This window comes from Solanum tuberosum, unplaced genomic scaffold (assembly GCF_000226075.1).
Source record: "Solanum tuberosum cultivar DM 1-3 516 R44 unplaced genomic scaffold, SolTub_3.0 scf00325, whole genome shotgun sequence".
Lineage (NCBI taxonomy): Eukaryota > Viridiplantae > Streptophyta > Magnoliopsida > Solanales > Solanaceae > Solanum > Solanum tuberosum.
The window spans coordinates 676040-682182 of NW_006239251.1; positions in this window are offsets into that span (position 1 = coordinate 676040).

Genomic DNA, 6143 nt, shown 5'->3' on the forward strand with positions numbered 1-6143 from the left:
TTTATACAAGTTAAAGTGCCTATTTGTGCACTATGAAAGTTGGAGGTCAAAGTTAAAATTTGAAGCCAAGTTTAGGGTCCAATATATGTATTATGCCAAATAGTTATATGTGTATGTAATATATTGATAAAAGGGTCAAAAATACCCTTAAACTATTCGAAATAGCTTAAATATACCCTTAAACTATATTTCGGCTCAAAAATACCCTTCCCGTCAAACTATTGGGGCACACTTACTCTTATAGTTAACGGAAGTATACATGTGTGTGTTAAATGCCACATGGACGCCACATGTGCACGCCAAACACACCCCACTGCCACATAGACGAATTAAATCCCTAATTTCACTATTTCCCCCCTCATTTCATCCTTTCCCTTAGAAACGATACTTCTGGTATCACATTCCAACATTCCTCCTCCTTTTTTCGAGCTCCACATTCCTTAAACAAGTATCTATACAATCTATAAACTGCTAAAAAGATTATTGGTTCCTTCTTTCATATTTTTTCTCGCCAAACCCAATTTTGTACTGTAATTCTAATTTAGTAAAACATCAATACATTTCAAATTCATGCAAACCATAAATAGTTAGGGCCATCAACTCACCTACCTATCTTCAAATCAACAAAATTCAACGATCAGTTGTAGATTATAAGGGGTTTTGATCGCTCACCCACCAAAAAAGAAAAGACACAAATGGAATTGAAGAAACGTACAACATGAAGATTTAATAGAAAAAAATGAAATCTAGGGTTAGGGTTTCCATTCAAAATTGGGGAAAGTTCAAAAGTTTAGCTAACGTTTAATCATAGATTTTGGGAGTAGTTTTAGAAAACTTATCTATAAATTTTTGTTTGGTCATGATAGGGTTGCATTAGGGATCGGGCTTTAGATGATTTCATTTTCCACTGGTCATGGATGAACTGACGTGATATATTCAGTGTCATGGTGTATATTATTCGCAGAATATTGAACCAAACAGAAGTTGTTTGGTACGATATTCGGTGAGCACTATTAAAATAATAAGCAAAAACCAAATAATTAAAATGAGAGAAAAAGAGTGAAATTAAAGATTTAAGTCATCTATGCATGTGGAGGTGGGGTCTGTTTGGCGTGCACATGTGACATCCATGTGGCGTCCATGTGGCATTTAACACACACATGGATAATTCCGTTAACTAGAAGGGTAGGTGTGGGCCAATAGTTTGACGGAAAGGATATTTTTGAGCCGAAATATAGTTTAAGGGTATATTTAAGCTATTTCAGATAGTTTAAGGATAGCTTTGACCCTTTTCCGCTATATAAATAGTGATATAATTATATATTAGAAATGTATGTACATTTTTATACATTATTGATACAATAAAATATACAACTTTTTCCCCCTGATCTCAATCAACTCAAAATTCCTTTAAACAATCTCAAAATTTGGATATGATTTTGTCTTAATGTTTCAAGTGTTTTGATATTATTGGGCTTTGAATAAAGTCACAATTTAGCTTAAGCCCACTCAATTGCTACCTCCACTTCTTCAAGAAGAGAAGAGTAGAAGATCACACTATTCCTGTTTCGTTTTCTTCAAGTCATTTGAATTTAGGCAAGGTGATTGAGAATATTCCGATGGCGAGCGAGTCGGAAGATGTCCTCCGCCGCCGTACGGCACATGCTGACTTCCGGAAAAGGCTACTCCAGCAGAAGGAGCTAGATGCTCAGGTATGGGCAGGTAAAATTCTCTAAAAATCTCAAAACCCTACTCTTCCTGAATTCTGAACTTCATTTTGGTTACCTGATGAACAACGAAGATTTTTCTTATCGCGAATCAACAAGAAATTCATACGATAGAACATGGTTTTTCTGTTTCATTTTCATCAAATCGGCCGCTTACTAAGAAAATGCATGATTGGAAACAAGATAATCTATGATTTACAGGCAATGAATGCGTGCACACATTATATATAAATGTGTTTATACATGTATCTACATACTACATATATGTACGTTTAGCTTGCTTCTGAAACGGTAGTGTACATAATTTATCTTTTAGCTTGCCAGCTACTGATATATTGGATCGATCATCTAAACTATAACAGGATAAAAGGAGTTCTAGTATCATCTCTATACACACATAAGAGACGTTTTTAGTTGATGATTGTAACAACAGAAGCTAATCGAGAATTTATAGGCAGTGAATGCATGCACACATTATATATATGTGTGTATACATGTATCTATATACTACATATATGTACTTTTTATAGAAAAAGTCTGGGATTGAAGCCTATGAAACTGCGGTGTACATAACTTATCTTTTAGATTGCCAGCTACTGAAATATTGGATCGATCCTCTAAACTATAACAGGATAAAAAGGAGTTCTAGTATCATCTCTATATACACATAAAGAGGTGTTTTTAGTTGATAATTGTAACAAGAGAAGCTCCTGTTACCAGAAATGTGGAAGAGAAATGAAGAAGAAAGAGATAGAGGGGAAATTAAGTTATTTGCTAACTCATAAAAAACCTAAGAGGCGTTTGAGTTGATAATCCCTTGCTTAGATACAGCGATTTTAGGCCTTACTAATTTTCCGTTTCTTGAGGGTAAGCAGGGAAGGATAGATAGTATGTCTTCTGGTGAGAGATAACTATCCAAAAAAAGAAGAGAAAAGTATGTCTTCTGGCGACAGAGTTGGTGTAAAGTTCAATTGAATCCAATGTTTCTGAATGAAATAGGGGATTCGTACTGACTGTAACTAATTTGGGATTGGTATTGAAGATTGATTGACAAATCTAAAATCCCTAATTATAGGAATGTTATGTAGCCATCTTTTACTATGATGTGTCTGCTTAAGTCATGATGTAAAAAATTACTAATTCCTGCAGAGCTTAGTTATATTAAAACCACCCTCAGGCTTGTTTTAGTGGGTTCTGTGTGGTGTTTCTCGCAATGCTATGAATATGTCCATGCACTTATGCTATGATTGCTTTTTGTAGGGATAAAACAATGATTATGGTGTGTTTGGCACGAAGGAAAATGCTTTCCTAGGAAATAAGTGATTTTCTTACTTACTTTCTTGTGTTTGGTGTGTAACAAAAATGTTATCCTCAAAAACATGTGTATATAATCTAGATAAATACTATAGAGATGGGGTGGGGTTGGTGGGGATGGGGATGAGGGCTATGGGGTGAGGGGTGGGGTGGGGTGGAAATAGGGATGGGATGTGTTGGAGGGTGGGGAGGAGACAATCACTGTAGAATGCTTCATATGGAACTTGTTTTTCTACTTCTACCGGGGAAGTCTTCTTTATTATTAATTTTAAGGAACCTGTTTTCCGAAAGCATATGTTTTCCAAAATTTATTATAAGCATGGAGAAATTGAAACATTTTCCAACAAACACACCTTTAAGGTAAGAAAAAAAGAAATGAAAGATCATAGTTTGGTTTAGAGCAATGCACAATGAGAGCAACTGTATGGTGTGAAGATCTCTAGGGTCCTTTGTTGTTTTTGTCGTTGGATGTTTGTCATTCAACAAATGCTTTCACTTTCTTCTGGTTAGCAAATGGCTAACTTCTTTTTACCTAGGTTTTAACAAAATGTTAGAGGCTTTGATACCATGTGAAAAGAGAAAAGAAGAATAATTCTTGTTGGATTAGTTGTTGACTATACATCACAAAGATTCATTATATTGGAATCTCGACGACTTGTAGTAACGTAAGTAATTAGTTTCTATATCATACAAGGTAAGTTGCTTTCTTCCATTAATGTGCTACATATCGTGAATGTACACATATTTTAACATTTAACAACACTGATTCACTTGACTTTGTAGTTTCTGAACAATGAACTAAAGATAGTGACCACTAAGCTCTATTCTTGTTCATAGACAGTGTCATTTATGCACCCAAAGGTGTAGCCTAGTGGTCAATGATGTGGATTGAGCACCATGAGGTCTCAGGTTCAATTCCCAACAGGGACAAAAACATTAGGTGATTTCTTCCTATCTGTTTTGAGACATGTTGTTGGTGGGAGGTGGAAGGTATCCGTGTAATCAGCTGAGGTGTGCGAAAGCTGGCCTGGACTCCACGGTCACCAAAACAAAATAAATTGAAGTGTCATTTATGTGGTTGTCTGGTCAACAAGCATCTACTAGCTTACAACAATAACTTTCCAAGCTCAGTAGTGAATTCATGTTCAATTAGAAGGATTTTCAATTTCTGTAACTTTCTCTAGTAATAATGAGCTAATGATGGAAAGCTTTATTTTTGTCCTACAACTTGCAAACCAATTTAAAGTTTAATTTTTAACCGATAACATTCAACACATAGCGTATTTTATGTTTATTAAAGCATCTTATAATTAAGAAGAATGACTACATGTTTTCCTGCCTTATCAGAAACATTTTTCTTTGTACCGAGTTCATGACTTGGTCTGTAAAAGGACATCACAACTTCTCAAAACTACAAATCTTAAGTTATTCCTTCCTGTAATTCGTAGCTGTATTTTATCTTTATGAAAGAATCTTAGAAATCAGAAACATTGCTACATAGTTTTCCTTACCAAAAACTTCGCACAGTTGGACCTCAAATTTATCTCTTGACCTATGAAGCAACATCATAAGTCTATGTAACCTTTGTATGTGGAAAGAGTTGATAAGGTTACCCAATGTATTTTTTTTGGGTTTTCCACTGCATGTGTTTGATTTAAGCTCATGTGCTGGAATGCGGCTCTACACCATAGGGTATCAGTGCTAGTGCTTCTTAACTAGTTCGAGTACAGGTTGCAAATGGTAATCATAGTTAATTTAGATATACTACAACTTAATTGAAACCTATCATTTTGAAAGGGCTACTGCAAATGACGCCTCCCATAGGCAGTAAGATTTACAAATGGAAATAGCATTGCTTTCTTTACCTATTTGAAGAAAGGAGAAACTGAACGAAGAATCAAAAACGTTTTGGTTGAATGACAAAATCAGTTTTATGGTTTGGGAGAAACATGTACGTTTGTAACCATGCCAAGAAAGATCAAAGCGAATGTTTCACTAGTAAAACATTTGAGGCACCGTATTTCTACTAGGAAATGGCAAGTTAAGAGATAATATTTTCTTGAGTAAAAGTTTTCAACACTTGAGGAACTAGTTTTAATTGCGAAAGCAACTATAAACATAAAGAAGTATTGAAAGATCAAGAGACACAGTAAACACAAAATGCTGTATCAATTATGAGTATTTTCTTCTGTTTTTTAATTATGTATTTGATTATTAATACTTTAGAACATCAAACATGAATGATTATTAAGTCCTTGATAAAAAAACATGAATGATTATCAAGTCTTGGAAAGCTATACTGTGTCACAATTTTTCTTGAAAAAATAGAAACTCTTTTCCGGAAGTATCTATGAGCTTTAAGCCTTGTCCAAATATCTATGACAAGTTGGCTAAATTCTATAAGGTTTTTAACTTTGTTTAGGACTAAGGAGGCCTTTTAGAACAAGAATTTTGGATGGGGATAGGTGATTAGAGAACCTTAACCTTATTTTGTGTGTTCTACTAATTATTGAATTCATCGGTATTGGGAGTTTTCTTATCAGTATTTCAAACATGCACGGTATACACGTTCCCCTGGGTAGATTCCTTTTGGGCAGTTCACTTCAATATCTCTGTTTGGGGTTACTTTTTATGGTTTTTCTTCTTTTCCTAGTTATTTTCTCATTTATGCTTATCTTCTTCGCTTTTCTTTACTCCCTATTCTTAAAGGGTCCTGCACTGTTGAGGTAGAGTTGTGATGACTTCATCATAAGATGCCATCAGACATCACCATCATTCTTTTCTTTACTCCCTATTCTTAAAGGGTCCTGCACTGCTGAGGTAGAGTTGTGATGACTTCATCATAAGATGCCATCAGACATCACCATCGTAGTGTAAAGATCTATTCAAGTATTTTAAGGGGGATCATAACCTTCTTTGCTTAGATTTATTTATTCAAATAATTTGCTTTCTTTGTTATGATTCTCGATTGACTTATTAAGTATTCTTTATAATCGTCTGCGGTAAAATTTCTGATAAGCCAGTGATTTTGGTCTTGTTTGTACTACTTCCATATCAGTCAAAATGAGAGCTTATTGTATGCGCTTCAATCGGTATATCATC